The sequence below is a fragment of the Eupeodes corollae genome, chromosome 2, assembly GCF_945859685.1.
Source record: "Eupeodes corollae chromosome 2, idEupCoro1.1, whole genome shotgun sequence".
In the NCBI taxonomy this organism is placed as follows: Eukaryota; Metazoa; Arthropoda; class Insecta; order Diptera; family Syrphidae; genus Eupeodes; species Eupeodes corollae.
In genome coordinates, this window is record NC_079148.1 from 13,153,392 (window position 1) to 13,165,480 (window position 12,089).

At 34.7% G+C, this 12,089-nt stretch overlaps 1 pseudogene; it reads right to left on the reverse strand.

The window, feature by feature from the left end:
• Window positions 1–7,762: 7,762 nt before the first annotated feature.
• The window catches only part of LOC129944159 (DNA ligase 1-like), a 29,748-nt pseudogene continuing 25,421 nt past the window's right edge, over window positions 7,763–12,089 (reverse strand).

Sequence of the window (12,089 nt, forward strand, 5' to 3'; positions counted from 1 at the left end):
AAAGACTATACGAAACATCGAACAACGAGCGACGACGACGATTCAGGTACACATGTAAAATGTAATTTACATAAATTTTGCATGAAAACACAAATCGCTGTTTGACAGCTTTTCGTGTTTAGTACGAATATTGAAATAAAAAAATATAAAAAACTACATCTGAATAAGAAACTCAAGACTCGCAGCCTATAAAACCAAATAACAGAAGAAAATAAGGCACAATACTTAAAACTGTTAGTATGGGCACTGAGTTGGCATATATTTTGTTTTACTGGTTATTACTTGGCCTTTATATACTTAAGGTACTGATGCCTAACTTAACATTAAGAGGCATTATTGGGCTTAAAATGAATTTTGGGTATGTGGATTTGTTAGCCCATTCTCAAACTAAAAAAACAGTCTAATTACATTATGCATTCATGCACAAATTAGAAGACTTTTAACATTAAATAGCTGCCAAATTTCGGACGTTAGGAGAAACAGCTTTATGTTAAAGCATTCTACATTCGTAAAGTGGGGCAAGAAAAAGTATCTTAAACTTAACAATACTTTAGAAATTGAGCTCAAGAGTAAACTGATGTGCATTCTTGAAAGCCAGTAATAAGGCTAAACTTTTTGAGGGCAGCGTCCGTCACTTGGAAATTTTATGATTAAAAACAGTTGACAGTTTTTTTTATTAAAAATAAAAACCTGAAAAAAACACTACGCAAAGTTGGTAAAATTGAATTTGGCATCAAATATCTTTTCAAAAACTTGAGATTATGGCTTTAACCTTAGTTTATCTTATAAACACTATTGTTTCCAACATTGGTAAGATTTTCTTAAAAATCGAATTAACAGTTTTTTTTTACAAAAAATGAAAACCTAAAAAAAATAATAAAAGTTGGTAAACATTGATTTTCGACTCAAATATCTTTTCAACACTTTGAGAAAAATCTAATTGACTATTTTTTTTACAAAAACAAAAATAAGAGATACTAAAACTTGGTAAAAATTTACTTTCGACTCAAATAGCTATTAAATTTTTTTAAATATTGTCTTCAAACTCTTTTTATTTCACAGAAAATATTGTTTTCGATATTCAGTTGTTTTTTTTATAAACGTTGTGGGTCGCATTCCAACCTCTTTTTTGTTTGTATTCTATCCAAAAGACTTGAACTTAGGGGCACCTGTCCAAAAATGCCGCTGTATTGAAAGGGCTGGCAATCAATTTCGTTGTTTTCTGGATAAAACGTTCTTTTTCTAATAAATCAATACTTTTTTTAAAAGCTTAAGATGTTTTAAATTTTGTTCACATCTAGTTTTAAAATATGTATGTCCATTCAAAAATGCTAGCAACACTCAAAACCAGAGTTTTTAAGACTCAAAATATCACTTAACAATAAATTGTCTGATTATTTGACTTTATATAAAGTTTTGGGAATACTTTGAATGTGATACTCTCATAGTTTTCAAAAATACGTGTTTGAGTTAATATTTAGTGTTGATTGCAAACCCGAACTACTATTTTAACTATGTATCTAGTCAAATTTTAAAAAATACCAGATTTAAACATTATTTTTAATATATTTCAAAAATATGATACAATTAAATTGTTTACACGACTGACTCGTTACAAGAACAAAACTTAATTTCAAAAAAAGACAATTGAAATTTAAGAACTTATGCATATTTTTCTGAAATTTTATAAAATATTAAAAACATTTAAAATAATTTTTAAAGAGCGGGATTAAAGATTTGAGATTTTTTTTACATTTAGATAGCTTAAAAAAAGATTTATATATTTGCTTTTTTCGAAATTTAAAAAGTAATATCTCAAGAACCTTACGTGATATAGTAATTTTGAAGCTGGATATGAAATATGGCTAACAAAGCCCATTTGAAAGTGTTATTTGATTATAAGGAAGAACACCTTGCCGAGAAGTATAATTTCTGGGGAATAATTCTTGAATTTATTTAGCTGCTAAGGTTTTTGTCAGTGAAAGAAATTATCCGATTCATAAGTTTTTATCTTAAAGTCCCTATTTTAATAGAATAGAAGGTTTTGGATATAATTAATAGTTTTAAATGTATAAGATTTTATCTCGGGAAAACAAGCCAGCAAATTGTTCAGAATATGAATGAAAAAAGAGGCTGGTATGCGATCCACACTGATATAACTTCCCTTCCCGTCTGTCGATTTCTCTTGCTTAAAAGTTTGAAGGGCTGTTTTAAAAAAAGTTGTTAGTTGAATTATTTTTACAAATTTTAAAATTACCAACAATATTTTTCATTTAAGAAAATAGTTTAGTTTGAAAATATAGTGTTGTTAAATAGTCGAAAATAACTATTTACCAATTTTAGTAGCATTTTTAAATTTTCACAAATTGGATCGATTTTTAATAAATTTGCACTATTTCTTGTTTTATGAAAAAACGGATTGTTATATTTTTTATTAAAAAAAACTACTGAATATCGAAAACAATATTTTTTGTGAAATCAAAAAAGTATAAGGACAATATTTTTTTATTTTTGAAAAGCTATTTCAGTGGAAAAAAATTTTACCAACTTTTAGTATTGTTTTTCAGTTAGTTTTTTATTTTTTGTAGATTATTAATTCAATTTTTCTTAAAATCTTTCTGAATGTTGACAACAATATTTTTAAAGGATAAAAGTAGTGTAAAGCCAATATCTCAAGGTTTTGAAAAGATGTTTGAGTCGAAATGAATTTTTACCAACTTTTATAAATTTGTTTGTTTGGGTTTTTATTTTTTGAAAAAAAAAAAACTGTCAATTCGATTTTTCTCAAAATGTTTCAGAGTGTTGAAAACAATACTTCTTATAAGCTCAAATAAAATGAAAGCCATAATCTCAAAATTTTTGAAAAGATATTTGAGTCGAAAATCAAATTTTACCAACTTTGAGTAATGTTTTTTTAGGTTTTTATTTTTTATTAAAAAAAACTGTCAGTGCGATTTTTGTCAAAGTCTTAATAGATGTTAAACGTTTTAAACCGCTATGGGAAAAAAGGCACAAACACAATTTTCTTGAGAGCCCTTTCGTCATCTTTCTGCCTTATTATCTGTATAACAAAATGTATTTTAAGTCGATATCTCTTCTGGTTCTTGAGCTATGGACAACGAACGTACGGACGTACGGACATATGAAAATACGGACGTACCAACGTAAGTACACACGCACGTACAGACATCTTTCTAAAAATCTTTTATTTCGACTCTAGGGACCTTGAAACGTCGAGAAATGTCAAATTTTCAATTTGACAAATCGGACCAATTACAATAACTTCCTATGGGGAGTTTAAAATATGTAAAATAGGTGAATTGTGCGCAATCATAATCAAAAATAATGTGCAACGTTTAATCAGCGTGGTATGGAAAGGTACCGGCAACCTCCGTTTGTGTAATACTTAAGAATTTGAGTTAGAGGCCTACTTACTAAGATCCTCAGACATATAAAGTTATTTGTTAATTTCTACCAGGATAGAGGGCCCCAACTACTCCTACATGTCATCGTGTGTTATTTCCTGATTTGTGTTTAAGCTCCCTCCCGTTCTTTCCCAATTTCGACGATTCCTCCTTGACTGTTCTTCTAAACGCGGTTTTTATAGTCTCCCAATTCTTCTGCCTTTTTGAGTGAGTTGGTTTCATTACATTGCAATTATTGCTTATTCCAAGCGTGGATCCAACCAACTGAAACTTTCGTCTTCGCATAATGGTGTCAATAAGTTTCATAACCTTTATTCTACACAGTTCTTCATTGGATACATGATCGGGCCAAGAAATTCGTAAGATACCTATAAATTAATTTCTGCAGTTTCCTGGTAATCGTTGCTGTTTTTGTCAAGGTACTGCAAGCGTGTAACATTACCGATTCGATATTTGAGTGGACTAATCGTAGCTTTATATTCACGCTATGAGTGTTGTTTATCCAAAATTGGACAACTTTTCCAACGCAGTCTTTGATTTACCGATACAACCAGTGGTTTCTTGTTCGGTTTCGACTTCAGGTAGAGATAATGCTTCCAAGATACTGAAAACTCTCTACTTTTTTTACTTATTACTGAACAATGTTCATCAGAGATAATAAGTGGAAGTTTTCGAGGCTGAACATCTTAGTTCTTCTCTTATTGTTTCCATTTGATGGAGATCCATTATCCTGTATAAAGGCAACATACATCGTTTACGTAGCATAGATGTCTTAGGCATGTTGCGAAAGTCCAAGTTATTTCTCCGTTTCCTGCTCCTGCGACAACCTACCTTCTCTGCTAAGCCTTCTAAGACTCGTTGAACACCATGTGAAGTGGTGATCGATATTCAACGTAGTACTCGATGACGATCCGCAAGTTGCTGATGTGATCAATGCTTGAGGATTCAGTCGGAAACCTGCTTATTCAGTGCTGTTTCGAGTCCTTGGCGACTTTTACACTTCATGAAGTCTCTTTTTTTGGAGCTGAAAAGGTAATCGCTTTTTCCTTGGAGGAACCGCTCAAGGACTCATGCTGTTCATATGAGCGGTTGCAGTAATTCACTCGAAGTACTTGGCGCTGCTCCAATACTTCCCTTAGCCGACTTTTGAAGCGTTTTTTCTCTTCGTCGGGGTTAGTTCCATTTTCGCGCTACACTGTAGCAGACTACTGATAGCTGTTTTATAAAGCAACAGCCCAACGGCGGATTTTCGATTGCTCTTGGGTTTCTTTCCGGAATATAGAAGTGCAGTGTTACATACAATTTTGTTTCAAGTCAGAGCAACTTATTCTTCGCAAAAGGAAGGGAGAATATTTAAGAAAACACATCCCAGTCCTATAATCAATAACCCCATCACGTTATGGTGATGACGTAAGGATTTCAGTAAACCAGTAAACAAAGGCAAATAAAACCTTTATTAACTCTTTTCAAATCATAATCCTCACTGGTGGTACCATTCAAGCTCTTCAAGCTATAAAAAAAACTCCATAACGAAAACGACTTTTCAAAATTCTTTAGGTTTCTGCTTTTTAAGCTTTTTAATTTTAAAAATTAACTTACAATAACCCGAAATTTTTTTGTATTTGTGGTTTAATGGTTTGTATACCTTAACTTTGCAAAAACCCCGACATGTCAATCACAGCTAGCCAAAAAACCCAAAGTATCATATTCCTAGCAGAAATGAGCCTCATGTAAACATTTTTATAATACACTCCCTTCAAGTCCAAGTTCTTATAACTTAATAAGTAAAAGTCGCATACGTAAAGCATCAAAATCATGCGTCCCTTTCATGGCCTTAATTCTATTTTATGGATACTTATGCCCATATGATATGAACTTTGATGTCAGTCTGATATATTTGTTGCCTAAGCTGTAGATTTAATGGCGCTTGGACGAGTCTGTAAAAAAAAGACTTACTTTCATCTTAAAGAAATATAAAAAAAAAAAACAAACAAACCAAAGATACGGATCAAAGTTCGAAGATATGCATATTTAATCTGACAGATACAATATACCTTTATACTGCCTTATATCTCATTCTATATTCTATAACGTGTGTCTGTCTCTTTGGCATAGAGGCCAAAAAGACCAGACCAAACCAGACCCAGAGAGTGTGGGAAATTCTTTCCTTTTTTATTTTTTATTTGGGTTCCTCATTGTTGTTGAGCTTCTTCTTCTTCTTCTTGTCTCTTAACCCAAATCGAATGAATGACGTATCTAATGGATTTCATTGAGGAAATTCCTGTATCCGAAGTTGAGAGTTGTAAGAGGAACTTTTGTGAACATAATACGACCGAAAGACCGACCGACGACTGACCAACTTGGACTTTCGTATACGTACGTCAGGTAGTGCATATTAAAGTTCCGGTTTATAAGGTCATGCTCGGTGGTGTCTCTCAATTGAATTTAATCCAGAGAACTGTGTGTGACCCGATTTCAATCGATTTGAAACTTTTCTTTCCTTGATGTGTCATTGTCATCCAATCCTGGAGGTTAGGTTCTTAAAAAGAAAAGTATTTTAACAACCAATTTAACGAGATTCGAATCTTGATGATGATAAACTACCTCATGGAACATCAATAATGCATCCTCTCGCATCTCCTTTCGACTCTTATTCAAACTATACAGGGATATCCTCTTTTTGGCTTAACTAAGGCTGTCATCAAAGTTTGCGTTCATAAGAGTGCATTTGCATGGCCTTAGGCCTTAGGGCCATCTTGATACCCATATTAACAAGATGACTTTTCTCGCTTCTTTTTATGTTTGGGTTTTTGATTCTGCGGTGTTACGAATTGCGATAGCTTACAAGAAGGATTCACACTGATACTGCGGCTCGGCCTCCTCATATGTAAGTACAGGCATAGGCAAGACATGCACAAAGGAAGCATTCCTAAAGAAGAGAGTTGCACCATCATCATCAGCAGAAGAAGAACATAATAATATGCCGCGGGTCATTTAGTTGCAGATTGTTTTTTGGGGTAAGATTCACCCGCCATCAGGATTACTTTGAAGATGTACGAGATTAAAAGTAAGAGATTGCTTAACGAGTCAAAAGCCAGGGCCAAACCAATGTCAAGATACGGTTTTTTGAGGAGGATGGTAGCAGTAAGATTGAGGGTATAGAGGGATAGGAATATATGCACGTGCTATAAGGACTTGTAACTTTTATAAGAAAGTTAATTTTGTTTTAAAAGAAACGAAAATAGAATTTCTACCTTAAGGCGCATTCTTTTGTGTTTTAATTTCTTTTTTAATCGTAATCTTAATTTTTGTGTGTTTTTATTTTATTTTTTAAAAGATTTGACTGTGCTTGAAAATGAAGAAGCAAAATAAAAATTAATTGCCTTTATTTGTAATAAAAAATTTAACCAAAGGCTAAATATAAATAATGACCAATTTGTGTTACTGGCAATCTTAGATTGGTTCAGAGCCTAATTTTGTATTTGTAGAATTTTCAGCAAACCACATTTATTTCTATTTTCAACTAACAATATCATTCGTCTAAAGGGTGTTCAAAAATGTGTCCAGTTTTGAAATTATAGCAAATTATGTATTATCCAATTTTTTAGCAGCCCTTAAAAATAAAATAATGTGAAAGGTAACAGCTAAGAAAAAGTTAACACAGAGCACTATCATGAGAGAATAACGTGCTAAACCAAAACCTCATATAGTAAAAAGCTTATCAAAAAGCTATTAAGAGGATAAGGCCAACATATGAGTAGAGGCCGAGAAAAATAGGATCTGTCGCAAAATGACGGTCGTCCAGTATTTTGGTTACAACGTATTCTTTTTTAAAGTTCAAAAATCGTCGATTTCCAATTTTAAACAAAATCGATCCCAAGGCTAAGGCTGTAGGGGAAAGGACAGACAGACAATGGCCGGACGCAAGTCAATCGCTTGAATATTGCATGAGTATGTGTCCGTCCAAGTTAAAAATGGAGTATTGAGATAAACGTGTTAGAAGGAAGTAATTTTGTAATACCTTTCAATTTAAATTTTGAAAAACGAGCCCTTAAAGTTTTTACTGCCTTAAACTTTTGGAAAATTATTTTTGGGGTCCTATAAGATCACTTAAAATTTTAAAAAATTCAAAAGTTGTAGGGTGGCCTATCCACTGAAGCTTGGTTTCACAACGTGTGTTCTTTATTCCTAACTTAGCTTATCCGGATCTAGATCTATGGAGGGTCTCAGCCTGAGAACCTTTTATTATTATTTTTACCTAAAACTAAACAAAACAAAATGAAACGCTTATAAAAGACTTAAACAAAACTGACTCTCTCTTTGTATGATTTGGGTTCCTAATAGAAATCATCTTCAGAATCCTTGGATCCATGTTGCTGGTCATTGATTTGATCCTGATTCGAATGTCGGCCACCTGTTGAGCTGAAGTGGCATCTTCAGGGGTTTTATCATCTCGTATCCGAATGAATGAAACGCAGATCGATTCCCTTCTCTGGATCGACAATTCCAACGGCCGCCTCATGGGCAGGACTGAGAGATAAATCGGCACATTTTATCTTCCACACACCAACAGCATCGAACCATTTGTCGGGCTCGTGTTAGCTGTCGTATTGATAGTAAGACTTGGGTTCCTTGATTACGTGCTTCTTGAGGAATTCAGCGTAGGGCTGGAAGTCCTCATCACTGAAACCTGTTCCAATTTTGCAAATACTCTGATACTCCTCATTGTCGGCGTGCGTCGTAGCAAGCCAACAGAAAGCCTCCATAGGTTCCTATTCGCTTTCTTTTCCCGATGTAGCCTCCAATCACGACGACATCCAGAGAGTCTCCTACTCCAGAAAGATAGTCCTTCTTCAGTTGAAGCCAGTTTCTTGACCGCTTTGCTATCTCATAGGTCGCCTCTCTGTCCAAAGTCTTCACCATCAGAATTTCGCATTTTCCTTAAATTCATTTCTCAAGGAACTTCTGAACCTCATCTGTGTCGCTGGTATCGACACTCGTCGCAAATTGTCATTGCCCCTGGATCTCATTGAAAGTCTCCTTCAACAGGCATCGACGATCCACAAAATTCTTCGTCACCAAAATCTTCTAATTCAAATACAACAAATCAAACAAGTAGATACAAACTTCGACCTTGATCTCGGCTTGGTCAGCATCTTTGTGCTTTCTCGTGCTCAGAACTTGGAATGGAAGAATTTGCTTCTGTTCGACATCCCAAGCCACAACTTCACTGTCAATGATGTACGACTCGACGTTGTCCTTCTCGATGTCGTCAATTCGAGAAATCAAATCTGAAAACTTGAAAGTGTAGTTCTCCTAGTTTCGGCTGTAAATGCTGATGACTCCTTTTACGTCGCGATGGATCTGGGTGCGTTCTCCATCGTACTTCATTCGAAGGTGAATTGGATGCCTTCGAATTGCTCTAACACTTCATGGACTCCCTTTGTGGGATGTGCTAACATGGGTTTCAGTGGACAGAAATCGAGCAGCTTGTCCAGACCGTGTTTTAAGAGAACAGGGATGATTCGATCGTAATTGGGACATTGACAATATGTGGTCTTTAGAATCAGAGCATTCTCATCGACTTCGGATTTAAAGGCGCTCTCGCTGAGCTTCTTCGACGCCTGCTACTGATTGGGGGGAGTATTTGTACAAGCTAGAGTGAGAGCTCGGCTAAGCCAATCCGCAGTTTCCCCAGAAGCGAACGAATAAAGAAACTTGCATCGGAATGGGGACATGCAACAAAGTGCAACTGAATTTTGTCCACTTTTTTATTCATTGCGGAGTGACCATGCATCTTGGCGATATCCTTTAGACGATGGCACACGGAGTCGGCTGTGAAAGGAGCCGGTTGGAACATAATTCGTTGATTGCTTCGCGATTGCTCAGCCACGATTCCTAATTCTCCAGTCGATTGGACTTGGGACTTAATCTGGACCATACCACGGCCTGTTGTTTGACAGATGATCTTCATTAGAGATTCAAAGCCTTCGTAAGCTGGAGCGAGTTGGTTAAGACAAAGATAGACACACGGGAAGAGGTCATTGGGGCTGAGAGCCATCACCGAGCGGAAGAAGTTACTTAAGACTTCAATCAATTTGAGGCGACCACTTATCTCTTCAACCAGTTGGAAGGTTCGATCCAAAGCTAAGTATGGGGTTTTTCACCACGTTTCCAGAAGCCATCATTGATGGGTTGGTGACTTCTCTTTTAGGGATCATAGTCGGCACCTTTCTGCCCTTGTCCAGCTGTTTGAAGTTTTAGTTCTTTGAGAGTTACCTTTTCCTCGGTCTTGCTTGGGGGAGAAGTCTTCTCATTCTTAAAATTCTCTTTTGATGGTGTTTCTTCTTCAGATTTGGATTCTTTTGGAGTTTCTTCTTCTTTGTCTTCTTTTACTTTCGTTAAACCATTGTTTGGCTTTTTTGCCTTGGAGTCTTTTACAGGGGTTGGGCATTTTGTTTTTTGGTTTCAAGTCCCAAAGCATCACCTTTGATGCTTTGGGACTTGACTTCTTCGACTTCTTCTTCGATGCTGGGGTCTTTTAAACATTCTGTTTAGAGATTAAGATATTACGTTTTTACATAGTTTGCAGTCCTTTGCAAGCTCCCTCCAGTACTCAATACTAAACGCTCTTGCTTCAGTAGAGGCTTCGATTCAAAGATTTTCTTTGTTGTCCATTAGTTCGATGTGGCCAAGTGAGTGTGGTTAGCTTGGTTTGGCACTCGTAATACAGCTCGTACACTTCACGATTGAATTATCTGCTCTATTTGCCCTTTTTTTCATATAGAAACAAATATCCACCGAAGGATTTTTCTCTCGAAAGTACCGAGTATCATTTCTCCGAAGTAGAAAAATGAGTTTTGAACCCATTTGTTTGGTCAAACCGAAGTAACAGTCGAATTTTCACTTTGATGTTGTGCCTAGAATGTATATTTATTCTGAGGTAGATGAATTCGGTTTTGTACTGGATCCACTTCAAGCTCAACGCGTTTCGACTGTTCATCTATAGTTTTGAAGTTTTTAAGAACAGCTCGTCTGTAGTACTAATAGTCGATGATTTCGATGTCGATAATAATGCAAACAACCATTACCAAGTAGTTGTTATAAGACCTGTTAAAGATAGAGCCTTTCAGATCAACACTATCTGCCCCGAACTATGTTGAAGAAACCCACATGATATCGCATCTCCTGAAGATGTCTGAAATAGCTGGGATAAACGTTGCCCCACGTATTTTGTAACGTCATGGTTAGAGAATAGAAGCTATTGGAAACTTATGCTATTATATGTGGCTTTGAAGTCTATACGTTGGTCTCTCCAAGAATTCACTTTAATACTAATATTTGGCCTATCTGCCTGAATTAAAATCACTTGTACGTAAAGTTCGTAGTGTTGCAGAAAGGTTAAAGATGCTCACATAGGTTCACATACGTTTGATAAGATCTTTTCGTCAGCACTAAGCCACTTTTGTATATTCGGCATATTGACCTCTTTGGGCAGCCTCTTTCTATTGTTTTTCTACATAATGCCCATTCAGCAGCTGCTGGAAGTGCTGCGTAAACACGATATAAAATTTCAGTCAACAGAATTGGCTTCTTGAAAAGTTCCATATTCACTATAATTCTTTAATACCACTTTATGATTCAATCAGGTAGAATTAATTCAGATACTGACCTAAATTTCTGACACCTTTTGAATTTATGGAACCATATTATTTTTCAATATTTCTCCTCTATTGTGCTTCTATTTTTATTTAATCACTTCTATTAGCCCAATTAAAGGTCTCAAATGTTTCCATTTTGCAAACCAATTTAAAAAAATGAAAATGTAATTATAGAAACATTATTTTTCGCTATTTTAATATAATATTTCAATTAGAGGAAAAACAATATCATTCCACATAAATACCCGTGGTGATATGATTTATTTAAAAAAATAATTAAATTCAAATTCCAGACTCATTTAAATGCAGATGTTAAGAGTATTTTCTGTGTTTTAATATGTTAATTTCAAAAATTTGAAAGTAGCAACGATAAAAAATATAATTTGAAGCACCACAAACAACATAAAAAAAATGTCAAATAAAAGTTAGTGATTAATTGTTTAAATCGTTAGTAGAAAAAGCAACCAAATAAATTTAGGATTATGATAAATTAAAATATTTGAAATGTCGAGCACATGGAAGTGATGCATAATCCTCACTCCATGCCTTATACGCCAAAGCTTATAAGCTTAAAAAATAATTTGTTGGGAGTACGACATGTTGTTGAGAAAATGGGGACAAGTGTTTGGCAGGTACATATATATTTAGGTTAAACTAAACGAGTGTTTTGAGGTTGCGACATATGCAAGAGGATTTTCAATAAAAGGGTTCTTTATAAATAGCGTCCTATTTTGACAGATTTCATTTTTTTAAAATATGACAAGAAAAATTACCCAACGGACCTACAGGCTTTTGCTGTATCAAAGGTCATTTACTTGACACTGATAATTGTTTTCCTCTTAAAATCTTGAGAAAAAACGAATACCTTTAAAAATAACTAAAAACTGATAAGAAATAGTTTTCGGCTCAACAAATATAAAAAGTTCTTTTTCTTGACAAAAATATTCATATTGAAGTATGATTCTGAACGTTTCACAAATGCAAACTTTACACTAAAGATAAA